Source organism: Triturus cristatus, chromosome 1_1, assembly GCF_964204655.1.
Source record: "Triturus cristatus chromosome 1_1, aTriCri1.1, whole genome shotgun sequence".
In the NCBI taxonomy this organism is placed as follows: domain Eukaryota; kingdom Metazoa; phylum Chordata; class Amphibia; order Caudata; family Salamandridae; genus Triturus; species Triturus cristatus.
In genome coordinates this window covers 94,488,075-94,505,151 of record NC_140579.1, presented here as the reverse complement: position 1 = coordinate 94,505,151, position 17,077 = coordinate 94,488,075, and the positions used below count along the sequence as shown (strand labels likewise).

Genomic DNA, 17,077 nt, shown 5'->3' with positions numbered 1-17,077 from the left:
AAAAGATCTGCTGCCCCCGCCCGCTGAAAAGGAGAAAGTCAAAAACGTAGGAATTGTCATAGACAAGACACTCTCCATGCGCTTTCCAATCCAAACTCTAACTGGCGCTTGCTTTGGCATACTCCGGATGCTAAAAAAATTCCTGCCACTGTTACCGCATGAGAGTAGAAAGATCGTGGTGCAGGCTCTGGTGACATCAAAGCTTGACTATGTCAACAGCTTGTACCTCGGTCTTCCCAAAGCCCTTTTCCAGCGCCTACAAGTAGTACAAAACGCGGCCAGAGCCATCCTGAGACCTAAACCCAGACCTAGTATGAACCCTATTCTTAAGTCTCTACACCGGCTCCTCATAAAAGAACGGATCAACTTCAAAGCGATGACCATCTTCTTTTAAGCTTTCCACGGCTTAGAAGCCGGCTACCTAAATAAGCGCGTTAATCACTGCACAACATCTAGACCCCTAAGATCTTCCAATGCCTACCTGGCCATCGTGCCTAAAATATGCCGTGCCCGCACTGGAGGCAGATCCCTCTGCTTTCTAGGCGCAAAATTGTGGAATAGACTCCCTAAGTCTCTGAGACTAACCACAGACCTACTCTCTTTCAGGAAGAACTTAAAAACCTGGCTTTTTAATAACTGATGGGTCTTCTACGCACGTTTTCCTCCCGCTGTCATGTGCCAGGACACTCTAGTCTGAGTGGCTGCGCACTTTATTAAATACATTATTTAATTTAATTTCATTAGGTCCCTGACAGTGCAAAGGAACACTCGTCCAAGTTCTAAGGGCCTTATTTATGAGGCCTTGTTTCACTTTTATGAAGCCGGTGTGTCACTTTTTGTGACTCACCTGCAGCGACAAAAATGTGCCATGTTGCGCCCTATTGACAAAGTGACGCATCTAGGCAGATGCGTCACTTTGTAAACCCCTGCACCACATTATAACTGCGCCAGGTATAATGTATGCAGGGTGGGTGTTCCCCCGCAAAAAGCCTCGTAGAAGTGGCACATTGAAATCTATGAAAACTCAGTGGGCCACTTCTAGGAGGCCATTGCGTCAATATCTTACACCTGCCTCACAGCAGGTGTAAGACTGATGCAGGCCCTTTCACATGGGGCTTGCCCATGTGAAAGGACACATTGCTGGACTTGTGTCTATTTTCAGACACACCCCAGCAATGCATCAATTTTGCGCCTACAGATACGCCAGAAATACTGACGTATCTTTAAGTCCATGCGACATGATGCGACATACAGTAAATATGACGCATCCGTCATGTCGCAAGGAGGGCGCACTAAGAAGTGACGCATCCCTGTTTTCACACAGCGATGCATCACTTCTCATAAATAAGGCCCTAAATGTGTTTACATCTAATATTCAGGGATAGGTATGTGTGTTTTCAATATTGTAACACAGCAGCAGCTCACCAATATTACTGCAAATAATCTCTGTGACGCCCTCCCATTTCTTATATGTTAGGCCTTGTTTTGATCTAAAAGAAACTTTTTTTCTGTATACTGCATGAAACATAAACACAACATTCGCAGCAAAATAGTTGTACTAGACTCTCACACATCAGGCACATAAAACATAAATTAAAGGAAAACAGTATTTAAAACAATCCGTTTAAGAAATAATCAAGGTCATTAGGGCAAAACTCTGGAGAATGGAGCTGACTCTGTCAGGGGGCCCCCTGAAAGGCTGGGGCCCTGGGCCAGAGCCCACTTTGCCCATGCCTTAAAACGTCTCTGCTTGGACACAGCCCAATCCATGCACGACAGAGATGCAGAGGCTCTAAGAAGGGGGAAGGGGGGGGGGGCGACAACAAAGCGTCCTTATCATGTAAATGGTCTTTTAAAGACCTGTGAAATACTCGGGTAAGACGGACGGCGGACCAGCCAGCCCACAGCTGCTCGAAAGCTGTGTGTGTGTGTCTGTGTGTGCCTGGGAAGCTGCTTCAGCCCGGGCTGACACACAACAGGAGGTTGGGCGGGGGGGCGGGGGGGGGGGGGCTGAAGCCCTTTGAGCCCTATGGTCGTTGCATGCCTGGCTGCTGCGACTCCAGCTCGGCTTTTGATCAAAGACCGAGTGCGGCGATTGCACGTGGCTGGCACCGGCGCTCATTTTTTGGGACCGACATGTCATCAAAGTTTGGCACAGGGTAAGAGAGAGGAAAGCGGTAACCGGAGAAAGGAAGGGGAGATAGGAGAACAGTGACAATAGGAGAAAGCAAGGGAGAAGAAAGTACCTGCAAGAGTGAGATAAAGAGGAATGGAGAGTAGACTGGTGAAAGAAGGAGGCAGGAATAGGCAGCCTGAGTGATCATCACCCTCTACGGCTTTCATTGGGCTGAGACAGAGAACAAATACAGCTGGATAGACCGCTCATCAGTGAGCGAGCTCTAACCCACTCACTTCCAGGCCTGTGTCTCATTTGAGAAAGCACCTGCAGTGAGGAAGACGTCTCCAAAAATGCACAATTGTTAACTATATTCCAAGGATTTTCCGTGCTAACATTTTATGCTGTTTATTGATTGAAATATAAAGCTTGGTGCAAAACATCACATTTCCAAATAGATGCTCGAGTTATTATTGGCAGCTTGAAGTTGTATGTCTCTCACAAGAGACCGTCATTTTGATGGTTGAAGCAGCACACATCTAGGAGCCCACTGTGAATAAGATGGCGATGGGGGGTTGTTTGAATTGTCTCATCTGTGAAAGTGCTTTCTAGCCTGGTGAGGCCAAGAAGCTCTCTGATGGCATCGGTCCTGGGCACCTTTCTTTTCAGAGTGCATGGATGGAAGTTGGGTGAAGAAGGGTCTATGTGGGAGATGTTGGTTGAGGTGTGTGAGGTTCAGAGGCAAACTCCAAACATGGCTGAAAGTTTCTTCATCAGTAGGGTTTAAGAGAAACCAGGGCCACCGAAAAGTGGAGCGCGGTTTTGGTTGCTGGCAGGTTGTCTAGTGAGTGAGCTGGAATTCCTGACACCATCGTCACCGAGGGTAACTCGCCCAGCGAGGCCGGGACTGGACAGGTACAGGAGTGACACTATGTGCAGTGGGGAGTAGCGGTTGTCCAGGATCACCCACCCTGGGGTTGGATGTCTCACATTAGTAATCAGAGCTGCACAGGATGCCTGTACGGCTGGGCAGCACCTGCAGGAAAGAGCTGGAAGCAAAACTCGCAATACACTATGCCATAAACAGGGCTTATCACACTATACACTCTGCACCTCCGAGACTCTACGAACCCTGGTGCAGATGATGACATCTTGGGAGGATGAACAAAGGTTGTGGTGCAAGAGGCACCTGCATTGACAAGCAGAAAAGAAAGGAGGTGATGATAAGCAGGATATAATCAAGCCCGGGTAAAGGACGGCCACCTGGAGAGCAGAGGGCCCATAGGTGGAATGGATGGGCAGGCTGGAAATCACAAGTTGAATGAGTAAGGCTGGAGAGAGGATTCTTTCTGCAAGCAGGTATCTAACGTCCTGGAGTGACCTGGATAAGCATTCTCTGTGCTCGCCCTGGTGAAGTGGAAGTCAATCAGAAAGTTCTTCCAGTCTTTGTATGATCCGCTCTCGCTGCCGGCCACATTTGCAGGGAGGCATGTACAGCAGTACACACTAAGAGCCAGAAAGGTTAGATTCTCAGTTTCCCAGCAGAAGAGGGTGGAGTGGATGTTGGGCCATACCCTTACATAAGATAAACACTCTTTACTTTTTTGAGGAAATCTAGATTATGATGGGGCTACTTGTTGTGAGGATCAAACAAACTAGAGGGTGGATAGATACAGAGGCATCATTTCTATTCTTCCTCATTAAACTATTCCCACTTGCACCAAGACTTGGGCCTGGTTTAGATCTTCGCCTAATGGGTCCACTGCCGATTCCATACACGAGAGACGGCTGCAGTCCCCCTGACTCTGTCAGGATACCTGGACTATGCCAACAGCGGCAGAGGCTGGAACAGCTGGCGGCGGGACTCCAGGCAAGATTGCAGCCGAGCTGATTACGATGGGCCTTCCCGCTGCCCCAACGGGGGCAGAAAGACCTCCTGCTCTCAGGTGGTGGGATGGTAGGAAAGGAGGCAATAACTTATCTAGTTCCTGCTTCTCGCTTCCGTTTCCTGCTACTACGCATTCGTCCAGGCCCCCCCTTTGCTGCACAGACACCACCATGACACCAAATGACTCCGGTGTCGCTGGGATCGAAGGTAAACCACTCATGTATCACTCCCATGTATCGTAGGGGGGGTCATTCAGTGGTGTGTAAATGTTGTGCAAGCAGCATTATAAATGTGACACAAAGGGACATACCACTTTGCCTACATATGCATTGCATGCTAACCTGACACATATGTATTTACACCCATAAATAAGTTGTACTTACCAGCCTTCACTGCACCAGGACCTCACTCCACTGAGGAACCGCCACCCGCAGACTGCAAGCCCAGCAGGACATATAAATAAGGTTGGCACAATTCCACTGGCCTGACGACGACAGAGTACTGTGAGTCAGCAGGGAAGACCACCGCCGCAGCGCTATTCTGTCTCTCACCACAACATCTAAATACGGCGGGCGGACCACTGTTAGCTCGACAGGTTACTGGGACCGCTGCAGGACAGCGGTAAGACCGCCAAGATCTAAATCAGGCACTTAATAAGAAATAGTTCAACACCATCCTGCAAAATCATTTGTGGGGCAGATCTTGATACCACTTCTTATACATATTTAAAAAATTGGTTTATTTTGATGGCTTTGGAGTGCTTATCTTGATTTTCTTGTAGTATCATAGCCCGGTGTCAAGGGCTACCATGGCTGTTAAAGTCCCACTATCTAAGTTACAGGCTCAGCTGGCAGGCGGGGACTATGAAAAGGGACAGGGCCTTTTTTGGGCTACTAAAGTCTGAGGCTTAAGGGCTATAAGGCTATTGGGACATTCCACCTACTGACAGTAGACTATTGTAAATGAAGCAGAGGAATACACAATGATAAGCATTAGAACAAAGGTCAGATTGGGCGTCTTTGCCATCCATTGCCTTTACCAGAGCTCACAACATTCCAATGTTCAAAAAATTCACATTGGTTATGCAAAATGTGTCTTTTTCCAGATAGCTAAAATATCCTGGTCGCAGATCACACCTTTTCAAATGACAGACGATTTGTTTTCTCTTATGATTGATTTCTGCACAGATGAGGAAGATCCTGATTCCATATCGTCCCGAGTAGTCTAACTTTGAACATAAAATACTAGCATAATGCGATTACACCCCAGAGATTGAGAAATGCTAAATGTAATGATATGCTGTTCACTAAATAGGTTAAATGGTCACCCAGGTCAACAGAAATGAGAACCTATGTTAGTGCTGTTCTTTTACAAGAGTAATCAGTACAATGTCATTGAACTTGGCGAAAGCTTTCACCTTACACCCCTCAGCAGACTCATCAAAAGATTGCAGTGAGTTGAGTGGTGACTCACGCCTCATCATTCTATATCACACCCTACAAAAGCGCACAATCCAGAACCACATATGTCCGTACCAATGCACCACACCACACTTACCAGCATTATACAACACTTCTACTCACTACATTATAATACATTGCAAGACACCATACAATATCTCCATTAACCACACCACATAACATAAAATCTCATCATGTCATGTTGTAGAACACCACATACCACATAACACATTTGAAAACAACTGCTCACCACTTCACATTATACCATGCCATACATCATATCATCAAACACCATAAACATGATACACATATCCCCATGTCACACCACATTGCCATAAAGGAGCTCATCCCATTACTCAAGATTTCACAAACAAACTGGCAAATCATTACACAACCAATGCAGACATTTCCAAACAACCCTCTAAAAGTAGGCTAACCCAGCCATTGCATTCCTTCCAACAAATATCACACAGCAAATGTATAGACCTGGTCAAAGCCAGCAGGCCTGACCGCAGCACTTCTGACCCAAGTCCACCACAAACCTTCTGGAACATGTTTCCAACTACTGCCACACCAGTAAGAAGAATCCTCAACAATTCCTTAACTACAGGAATATTTCTAGAAGACCTAAAAAATCATACATACGCCCATTACTAAAGAAAACAAACATAGACCCATTTAACCCTGACAACTACAGACCAATCACAAACGCACCTTTCGGGGAAAACAATAGAAAGAGCAGCATTCACCCAGATGTCCCAATTCATTGAAAATAATTCTATACTTTCAGACTTCCAAACAGGATTCCGTCCAGGAAGAGGCGCAGAATCATCCCTCATTGCCATCCGGGATGACCGTAGGAACATAGTTTACTAGAACAGGATTGCTGCACAACTTCTCTTGGACCTCTCAGCCACCATTGACACGGTTGACCATGACACTCTAATACAAAGACCAGCTGCGTCCCGTCCCGGTAAGAGCGGTGGGGCCGGGTTGGGGAGAGCGGGCATTCGAAAGATGGCCATGACGGAAAATTAAATAAAAAATTAATGTTCCCTCGTCATCGTCTGTCAAAAGCCCCCCTTGCCCGGTCCTACTGCCCCACTGCTCTGACCTGCACGGGCTGCGGCTGACAAGGACTCTACGAAGCCAGCATAGAGAGGCCTGCTCCCGACTGGATCACACCCTACCTTCAAAACAGAACTTATGTCATCCAAACCCCCTTTCTCATCCAAACTGCACTTTACAAAAGCAGGGGTCCCTCAAGGCTCTCACCCATGCTTTTGAACAGCTATATGAAGTCATTACCGACACTGATCAATCAATTTCACTTCATGTGCTATAACTATGCAGATGACACACAAATACTCCTTAAACTGGATAGCCCCAAAGACATTGGAAGCTCATACATTTTCAGTTGCCTCAGAGCCTTTGATCAGTGGATGGCCTCCAGCCATCTCAAACTGAATGCTTCCAAAATGGAAATACTCACATGTGGAGATTGGAATAATTATGACCCACTCACCACCTGGCCTGACGATCTGGGCGGGGCTAAATATATGGAAACTAAGTTCCTGTTTGCAAGTGGGAGGATGTCATTTTCAAATATTGAGGCTTTTTAAAACAATGCCTTTTATTTATGTTAAAAAAAACCCGGCATTTTCATTTACAATGCCAATAGCTTAAACTTGCGTTAATGCGAGACCTATTGCATTGCAAATGCTTGTTAGATTGGGAAGGCAAGTTAACGGAGCAGACTCACCTGTGGGACAGTGACCTCTTGAGGGTGGTGCAAGAGCTAAAGGGATTTCGTGCATGGGCACTCCTGGGCATTGAATCTCTGGGAGATATTTGGAAGGGTCAAGAAATGGTAGACTTCCAGAGACTTCAGGCAGAATACCAAATGCCGGACACCATGCAACTAAAACACGCCCTAAAAGCAAATGTAAAACTGGGAGAGCATATACCGAAATATACACCGCTGGAAGATAGACTCCTAGCAGACCCAATAGCGGAAAAGGCATCCTCCCTTATTTATACAAAACTAATGAATAGTACCCCAGACCCGCTAGTTGCCCTGAGAGGCAAGTGGGAGGGTGATGTTGGGATCCTAGAGGTGGATGATTGGTTGGAAATCATACAGAGTCCAACAGAAGTAGCTATTAAGCCCCGTTTTAGGCTGATACAAATTAGAATAATACACAGATCATATACAACCAGATCGAGACTTTTTCACATAGGCAAATGCAACTCAAATACTTGTGCAAGAGGGTGTGGGGAGGAGGGTATCTTTTTCCATACACTATGGATTTGTTCTGTGCTGCAGAGATTCTGGAGGGTGATTACAAAGTGGTGTCGGGTCTGGTGGCTCAGTGGACTAATGCGTCTACTGCAGGGGCCTGTCTTTGACCTCACGGTCACAGGTTCAAATCCCGGTGGGTCCACTCAGCCTTCCATCCATCTGAGGTCGATAAAATGAGTACCATTGAGTTGGGTAACAACAAACATCTGTTATTCAGCGCCAAGATACCCGTAGTGGTGAACGTGTGCTTAACAAATACACATTATGTTATGTTATGTCAAGGGTGGCGGGGAGGCAGTGCCAATGGAGCCTAAATGGCACCTGCTAAATGTAACGGGGGACAAAAATGGTCAAAGTATATTAAATTGTGGTTAATGCTAGCTGATTTAGTGGCCAAGAGGAATATTGCCAGAAAGTGGAGGAGGTCGCGGCCATCTCCAGTGAGGGACCGGGAGCAAGACCTGGATTGGTGTTGCGCAGCAGAGAAAGTAATTTAGCAAAGTCGGGGATGTCCTGGCAAATGGGACAAAGTCTATGGGAATTGGGTGAAGTACAGAGGGCTGTAGACCTAATGTATAAGACAAGGCTGCCGGGGAGGTGAGAAAGACAGGGCTCGACTGCTCTCAAAGGACGTTGGGATTACTATCGGGACAAGAAATGAGACATGTACAACCCATGGAAGGAACAGAGGCTGAATAATTAGATAAGAGTGGGGGGGAGAACATACTGATCTGTATTTGTGATGTTATGGTATGCATTAATATACATAATAAAATAAAACGATTAAAAAAAACAGAATAGGGCAAGCAGAGAGGTCTGTACCACTCTAGGGGCCCGATTCACAAAGGCAATCTGAGACAAAAGTCTAACTTTACTACATTTGTTGGTATTCCCAAAGGTCATTTACGAGCCGTATCTTCACGTCTGCAGTTGGGCCGTCCTCTCCAGCTCAGGCCAGATGAAGTGTAGTCAATAGGCTGGAATGCAATTTTGACAAAACTGAACTTTAGGAACTTAAGATAAATGGTAGAGGAGGTCATAAAAATCAGAGCCGAAGAGTACGACTTGAGCCAGAGAATACGGCTTGACCCGGAGAGTACAGCCCGACTACGGATGAAAAGATACGACTCATAAATGACCTCTGTGAATACCAAACGTAGTAAAGTTAGACTTTTGTCTCAGAATGCCTTTGTGAATCTGGCCCATTGTCTATAGGGAACTGCCCTAAACTCCAAACAGTGCATACATTACTTAAAACCTACAGATACATTATCATAGTATGATCCTCCTACCACCCTTCCAGGAACTAATAGAATTACATTTCATGTGCCCATTGACAACATCATCAAACTTTTCTCATATCATGAAAGCTTTGGATAGACAATGAATAGACACCTTTTCTCCTGTTCATTCGCTCCTCACATCTCTACCAAGATTTTCTTCTTGGACCTCGCTATCACTAATGCACAATACTCCTTTCTCTGACTAATGAAGCCTTGGAACCGCATCTGCAAAGGAGAGAACATGCAAGGCGACCAAAATGCTCTTCAGATTCAGGCCTAGTTAAATTAGCATGGTTAAACACTAAAATGTGCACTTCGATTACATGGTTATATGTGCATGTATAACTTCAAAACAAATGCATCAATATAAATGTAAACAAGTTCATGCTTACATTGTGTAAAGCACTTTCAAATATATGCAATAAAACATAAGCATGAATATGTATAAAAACGACATTTCGTTCATGGTAAAACATTAATGTGCAAACGTTTATGATTCTCTAGTTTCTCCAGTGAATGCAATTCAGTAATGTATTAAAATACTTCACTTGTCGTTCATAACGTTAGCATCACAGAATATATGGTGGTAAGCGAACGTAAGTCTAGCACTTCTGTGACGTGTAAGGGTAGAGCTAAAATAACACTGCTCCAATTCCCCCTCTCATGGCAAATCAAGCCATCATAATCAAGAAACAGATCTTATCTGATGGCCCAATCAAAACCTCATGGGTTTCATAAATTTTCGTCTGGACTCTTTCAGATGTTTCATGTCATCATAGTATCTACACTCACTCTCTTCTAACTCTACATCTAATCCATTCCTTTTCATTCCTCTCTTTACTTGTATTCTCTTATAACCCTTAAAGACCAAAACCAGGAATACTGAACAAAGGGCAATTACCACAAGGGGATTTAAGATGGATCCCACTAATCCACTTCCAGATCTGCAAACCATTGCAGAAAATCCATTTCCAACTGCTTCTTAAGCACCTGTTGCTTCTAACTCCTTCAAATCTCCCTTCAGTTCAGTGATGTTTTTGATAAACTTCTTCAAATCTTTCCTTTTGTCGAGGCTTAAGTACAACATTGTTGAACTAGTAAAATTCGGCAAACTCCAGCCTCTATCGCGAGGAGGAAGTCCAAAGCAAAATCATGGATCTTACAGCAACCTTTTCAGTATCCATAACTAATAAAGCTCCTGCTGTATAATTAGATAGTTTATCCACTATGGTGGACAACTTTCTAATTTTAATGTCATTCAAAATCACACCTACAAATGGAATTGTTGCACCAAAATATCTCCAATACTTCTGAACACAAGTTCCTCTTTTGGGTTTAGACTTACATTCCCACACAGGATCATCAACATGTACCACATGCTAACTTTCCAGGAAAACTACTCCTAAATAACCTGTACCATACCATCCTTTGAGCAACATAAAATATGTATATGCTCCACAAACATAATAAACTCCAGGAATAACAGGATTCGTACCTGCTAACAAGGATTCCGATGTCCTTTGACTTTGAAGGTGTGTTCACATTCACTCTTACCCACAGATTTTGTGTCAGCTGTAGACTTTGCTCTACATAATTTCCCTTTGGGTTTCCAATCTAAATGCTGCTTGATATTCTGCTATTTGAGGCTCAATTTCTTCTCTAGCCCACTGATATCCAATTTTAACTTTAATTGATTTAGATTCCATCCTGCTCCTTCTGTCCTCAACTGAATTTACAAAGGTCTTCTCTACATTCGTTAACATACAAGTCAAATTGTCTTGATGTGCCTAAACATTGTCTAGTGTATGATGGGGTTAAAGAATCCTTCAGCTCTCTCTATATTTTTAGCCCCAGGGTAACAATTCAAATGCTTAAGTATGGATACTTCTGAAAAGATTAAATCATAATTTGAGAAATGATACCGGAAAGGACCCTGTCTATACAAAATACTTAATAACAGGCTACAAGTAACACCATAAGTCAAAGGAATATGATGGTATGTGATACCGCCTTCAGCTGATGCAGGTAGTTGCGTGCCAACTATAGTGTCAATGTACTCTTAAAGCAACGTATAATATACTTTTGAAGTAACATTTCCTCTAAATACATCAATGTGTAATTCCCTCTCATTCAGTGAATACAATCTACTGCCAGTAGATCTCAGGGTACTAGGGATGACTCTAGATCAAATCTCGGGTAAACTTGGGGATATGGGTAAGTATATTCCTACAAGCAAAAGAATCAGTACTAAAACTACAGTTTTTAACACACCTGCTATTAGGTACCTACGTTTGTTAGTGCTATTGTTAGGCTCCATATCTTTTCTAAAATCAGACCGTTTCTTCTCTGTTGGTTTCCACCTGTGCAATGGGAAAACAAAGTTCAGATGATGTGCAGTGAATTATTTAGAAAGTCTTTGAGTGTCTTCCTTAACCCTACTCTATGTTTTGTCTATGTAATTGACAACCTTACTCTCCTTCAGCAGACGTGGGCCTTGGTACTCTTCTTAGTTCTTTTAAAAAGTCTATTTAAATTGTCTCTTCGCAAGGGCGCATTTCAAAGTTTAATCTAGAAATCAAGCTAATGATAATTTGTGTCTGTATGTTCTGTGGCAAGGTAGAATCAAAACACAGTTCAGCCACAAGAATATATTCACAGAGCATCAACTAGGATCTGCACTTGATCCTCCAGGTCCTAAAATATTTTGTCTTGGTCATTTGCTGCAAAGTATGTCCATTCAGTCCTTTCAGTAGGGTACTCTAGCCCTCTTTGATCTCCTGAGTGCGAGCCCTTCGCCTTCACTGTCACTCAGATCAGAGTCTGCAGTATCCTCTAGAATAGTTCCTCAGGCAAACTCACTCTTTCTCTCTCTTGCCTTCTTGGCCAACTTTCACTTATTCTAACTCGCATTATCACAGCACCAGATCCTTTGTCAGGTTATGAATCTGGCCTTAGCCAACACCACAGGATGAGACTCTCTTGCCTCAGCTTTGACTGTTGACTCATCAAGACCCACCTCAAACCGAATATGTGCTGTTTCAAGCCCTTGTTGGTCCCCCACAGTCTAACCTGCTCCTGATTTCTGTCAGTCATAACTTGTAATTCTGGGAGAGGTGCTGTCACATCATCAAGGGGGCACTCAAATCTGTGAGTGTGGGTGGCACGCACCTAGTTGGGGAGACCTACGCACTTGACAGCAGACATTGTCACTAGAATGGCTTGGTAGGGACCAGGCCAACAAGGCCCCAAGGACATTTTCCGAACCTGCTTCTTCACCAGAACCCAGTCTCTGGGACTGAGGTCATGGCACTGCTCCTGATGTGGTGGGCTGTGGCGGCTCCAACCTGATGAGACACAGAACTCACCACGTCAGTTAGTCCTTTGCAGTAATCAAGAATCAAGTCATCTGTAATGTTCACAAGCGCATTTGCAGGTACCGCTGGCAATCACATTGCTCTGCCCATGATTATCTTATGAGGAGACAATCCTGTTCTCCAATCAGGAGCACTGAGAAGACTCATCAACACAAGGGGCAAAGCATCGGGCCACTTCAAAGACGTTGAAGCACACACTTTGGCTAGTCTGGATTTCAGCGTGCCATTCCCCTGCTCCACAAGTCCTGAAGCCTCAGGACAGTAACTGCAAAGTAGTCTCTGCTCCACTTTCAATGCGGCACACAACATTCTTAGGACCTCATTATTAAAATTAGTTCCTCTGTCCTACTCCTGAGAAGCCAGGAACCCGAACCGGTGTATTAACTCCATCAACAACAACTTTGCTACTGTGAGAATGTCATTTCTTCTGGTCGGGTAAGCTTCAACTCAATGTGAAAAGAGGCACACATTCAACAGGACATATCTCAGCCCATTGCACACAGGCATCCTGATAAATTCCAACTGCATCCTATGGAATAGACCTCCTGATCTCTCTATGTGACTCAGTGTTACTGCAGTTCTCTTTCCTACATTCATCTGTTCATACACAACACATATGCGACACAATCCATCAGCCATCAACCTAAACCTGGGGTTAAACATGTCTGCCAAAACAAGTGCATCATGACATCCCTCCCTATGTGAGCAGGACCATGGTAATGTCGAGCCATTGGGGGCAACAAACTATATGGCAACACAGGTCTTCCATCTGCAGAAACCCAAATGTCATCATCTCTTTTGACACAACCTGCTCTGATCCAGCTCTGCTGTGCTGCCTCGGTCACTTCTTCCTGCAATCTCTTAACCTCTTCTATGTATCAGCTGTGGTTAACAAATGTTTGCAATTGGTGTCATCTGCTGATTCGTTGCAGTACTCGCCATTAAATGTACAAGAACCATAGGCACAGTAACGTGCAACTTCATCAGCATATCTGTTACCGATCATCACATAGTCATCACCACTGCGGTGTGCAGAACATTTCACAACCACAATCTGGGCAGGCAGCTGTAATGCTTCAAGCAGCATTTTTAAATTGTACCCATTCCTTATAGGGGAACCTGAAGAGGTAATGAAACCCCTCTGTGACCATGACTGTCCAAAATCATGAACGACACCAAAGCCGTAGTGACTCACGGTCACCTGTGCAGAAACACAGCATGCCATAGTAAGAGTGATCAATTCACCTACTTGTGCGGATGTTACTCCTTGAAGCCAGGAAGCTTCAATTATGCCTGAAACTGTACAGACTGTTTATTAAACTCTCAAATTTCCTGCATGGTCTCACAAACAAGAGCCAGCCACAAACATTGCAACATCAGATTCAGGTAGTGGCTCATCTTATATCTCTGGTCTTAGCTTGGTGCACAGTTCAGTGACACAGAGACAGTCATGCTCCACTTCACCATCATCATTGTCATCCTTGGGAAGGGGCACAAGGTAGCAGGATTTAAAACAGCACAGCGCTTCAGGGTGACACTGCCAGCCACAAGTATGATTTGCTCGTAATTCATAAGGCAGCTGTTTGTCAAATGCTGTGTTCGGGTATGGGTCAACAGTATTTCAACAGACTGGGGCACAGAGACAGTCATGGAATGACCCATTACAATACTTTCACACCTCCTGATGCTGACACCAGTCACAGCCACGGAATTAAGGCATCCAGGCAGTGCGGCAGCTATGGCATCAAGAGTAGCAGAAGCACTCCTTCTCACTGCAAAAGAGGGGAAACGCTTTACTGTAATCAGGCTTTCCCAGCACCAGGGCATTACAGAGATTATCTTTCAGCTCTTGGGAGGCAAAAAACAGTTGTTATCCCAAGGTACTAGATCAGACACATCCTTGTGTGTCAGTCTCTGCAAAGGCTTGGCCACAAGGGAAAAATTGGGAATCCACTGGCAACAGTAGCCCACTATTCTCAAAAACATTCTGATTTCTTTCTGAGAACTTGGCAGATTTATTTTCAGAATCGCCAGGATTCTTTCTTGTCACACCTTCTCAATATGACGTCCTAGATACAGGACTTCCTTTTGACAATACTGTAACTTACTTGGGGACACTTTATGTCCATTCTCAGCCAGATGGTTCAACAAGGCAAACGTGTCTTGTTTACAAGCCTCTTGTGTATTCAATGCAACCAACAGGTTGTCGATGTACTGAACTAGGACTGAATTATAGGGCATGATTACGGACTCGATTCTTTTTGAGGATCTGATTTGAAGATAGACGGACTCTCCGCATACCCTTGTGTGACTCAGCACCATGCCAAAACACGTTAGTCGAACCAAAATGCAAAGAGGAACTGACTGTCCTCATGCAACGGTATGGAGAAAAATGGCTGTCAAAGGATGATGACAGTGAACCACTCACAAAATCACAGCTAGATTCGGTACCATGGGACAACATGGAACAACAATGGTCTTTCTCAATCCTGCACAATACAGTACTTACCGCTAGGCTTCTGCAAGCCCATGATGGGTGCATTACATGGACGTCCCATTTTCTCCTTCAAAATGTATTGCTGGATCATCGACTCAATCACTGGAGTTATCTCAGCAACAGTTTCAGGGGTCAGATTATATTGTGGGGTTCTTGGGTACTCAACATTTGGCTTTCCATTAATGCAGACAGGTTAAACTCGTCTGATGATACCTATATCCTTTCCTAAAAAATCCCAGACCTCTAGCTTCACAGCATCTTTTAAATCTTAGGGCAAATCATCATTTGTTATCAAGAAGCACAATTCAATATCTGGGTCGTGCTTTGCCTATTTGAAGGCAACATCCCCATCATGGGTCTAAAACTCCACACTATTTGGCTGCAATAAAAGGTGCAATTCAGTTTGCACAACAGATCACGTCCGAGCAGACTTACTGGACTCAAATTACACACCACAAACTGGTGGTCCTCCTCAAAGAACCCTATTTTAACAGGTTCTTCCTTTGTCACCAGACAAGTCATTTGCTGGTTTGCAACTCCAACAACTTGCATTCTTCTTCTTCAGAGGGGTAGGTTTGGAACTTCCACTGTCCTAACAGTAAAGCGGGTAGCACCAGTATCAATCAAGAATGATACGGGATGGCCATTCACTTCACCTTCTACAAATGGACCACTCTGGTCTAACTCTAGGACTGTGCCAAGCACACAATCCTCCTCCCCCCTCAGGCACTGTCATTGTGACAGCTCAGAATCATAATCTTCAAACGCGTCAAACACAGGAAATTGTTGAAGTGCATCCTGATTCTGGGAAGGATTTTGATTCATATTTGGCACTGTGTTTGAGTTAAATCTGGGACATTCACATTCTGTTGTGGAATTGGGGCTTGTGGAACCTGCATTATTGGAACTTGTGGCATATTAAAATTTTGCAGTCTTGGACGCTGGTTATTTTTTGATTGTACATGGTTATTATTCTGGGGCTGGATAAATATTTGATTCTGAACCCTATTACCATTGACCATGTTATTAGAATTAAGATGACATTCCCACTTGCAATGCCCCAACTTATTGCAATAATGACATGGGTTGGTTTTCTTTGAAATAGCTACATCAATCCCAGTACTCGGATCAATCGGAACACCACGACCTCTTCCTTGTGGTTGAAATCCAATTCGACCTTGCATCATAGGAGCTCCTTGCTGATACACTCCGTGCATCGAACAAACATTTCCTACAAAAGGTTGACTTGGGTTTCCCCTCTGTGCCAGTATCATCTGTGCCATCATTAATTTCTCTTTCAACTGCTCCTGCTTTATCTCTCTTTCATTACGACAGTATTTTGCGTACCTCAAAATTTCATCGACTGGTTTATTCTGCCAACACATTAAATGCTGCTGAATCATTGAGCCAACTTCATTCATCAATCCTCTCAGAAACTGAAACACGTAGTTTGCCATATCTTTCAGCTCGAGAGTTTCTGTCCCAGTTTATACATCTGCAACAATCTCTCATAGTAGGCATGCACTGATTACTTGGGTTCTTGAGTTGTCCTGTCAGTCTTGACCTAGTCAATCTCTTTAGCAGGTATTTTCGTTTTGAAATAACTCATCACTTGTTGGTACGTTTTCATCACCAATGGTGACGGAGCACCTGTCACTAGATTTCTTGGAGACTCTTTCTCCGGCTATCCTGTAGCCACCTTACATCCTGTCCACAAATTACTTGGTACAACAATGTCAAAAAAGGTATTCAAATCCACCCACACAACCTTTGAAATCTTCACAAATTGCTCAGCCTGTGTATACCACTCCACTGGTTTCTCTCTGAATTTGGGGAACTAATTTGTGAAGGAGGCAAGATCGCTTCTGATCCAAGATACATGGATATAATTCCACCAGGCACTTTACTCAACGGAAATGATGTAGGGCCCTCCCCCACCATTGTGGATGGAGGCGGCTCTCCTCTAGATTTCTTTTCTTCCTTCTTTTTTGCCCTATCATCCCATTTATCTAACTCACTCCATTTTCGGATGCTATTAATTAGTTCCTTAGTCTTCAATTTCATTCCTGATGCTCTAATGGTAGTGATATAATTCTCGTCAAAGCATACACGGTTACTTTGCTGCAAGGACTTAGTCCTAGTCAAATTGACCTTGTA

At 44.2% G+C, this 17,077-nt stretch overlaps 1 protein-coding gene across 2 annotated transcripts in view; it reads left to right on the top strand.

Annotated features, from left to right (window-relative positions):
• The window catches only part of LOC146869597 (ethanolamine kinase 2-like), a 166,308-nt gene that overhangs the window by 8,343 nt on the left and 140,888 nt on the right, over nt 1–17,077 (top strand). Inside the window, exon 1 of one of the 2 annotated variants that reach the window (XM_085608080.1) lies at nt 2,072–2,159. The exons of the other annotated variant lie outside the window; for it this stretch is intronic. The gene's annotated coding sequence lies outside the window, so the exon portion shown is untranslated. Of the gene's footprint in view, nt 1–2,071; nt 2,160–17,077 lie in introns of those variants that run through there. 2 annotated transcript variants of the gene reach the window in all.